Below are 327 nucleotides of genomic sequence, written 5' to 3' on the forward strand. Positions count from 1 at the left end.
CCGTGTAAATACGTCGTGTGTCCGTCCCCGGTCCCCCCCCACCCCCACGCGGGACAAGCAGACGCGCCCCGGGGGTGGTCTGATGCGAGATATTCCTGCCCATCCCACGGAGCCACCGCCGCGGGGGACGCGGCCGCTGCTCCGCACCCTGCCGGCTCCAGGGGATATTTCGCCTTTTGTCCCGAGGAAAACCCGTCCCGGGTGGGCCCCGTGAGGGTGTGAGACAGGGGAAGCAGCCGAGGTTACGAGCAGGCCGCACAGCACGCTTTGACGCTGGAAAAAACCCAAACTTTCCAGTGGGAGCTGCGAACTTGCCCCTCGCCAACC

The 327-nt window shown here is 66.7% G+C and overlaps 1 protein-coding gene across 1 annotated transcript in view; it reads right to left on the reverse strand.

Moving 5' to 3' along the window:
• MYCL (v-myc avian myelocytomatosis viral oncogene lung carcinoma derived homolog) overlaps positions 1 to 327 on the reverse strand; it is a gene marked incomplete at its 5' end in the record, with an annotated part of 3,460 nt that overhangs the window by 2,553 nt on the left and 580 nt on the right. The window lies entirely within an intron of this gene.

Source organism: Charadrius vociferus, unplaced genomic scaffold, assembly GCF_000708025.1.
Source record: "Charadrius vociferus isolate BGI_N301 unplaced genomic scaffold, ASM70802v2 scaffold783, whole genome shotgun sequence".
Classification (NCBI taxonomy): Eukaryota; Metazoa; Chordata; class Aves; order Charadriiformes; family Charadriidae; genus Charadrius; species Charadrius vociferus.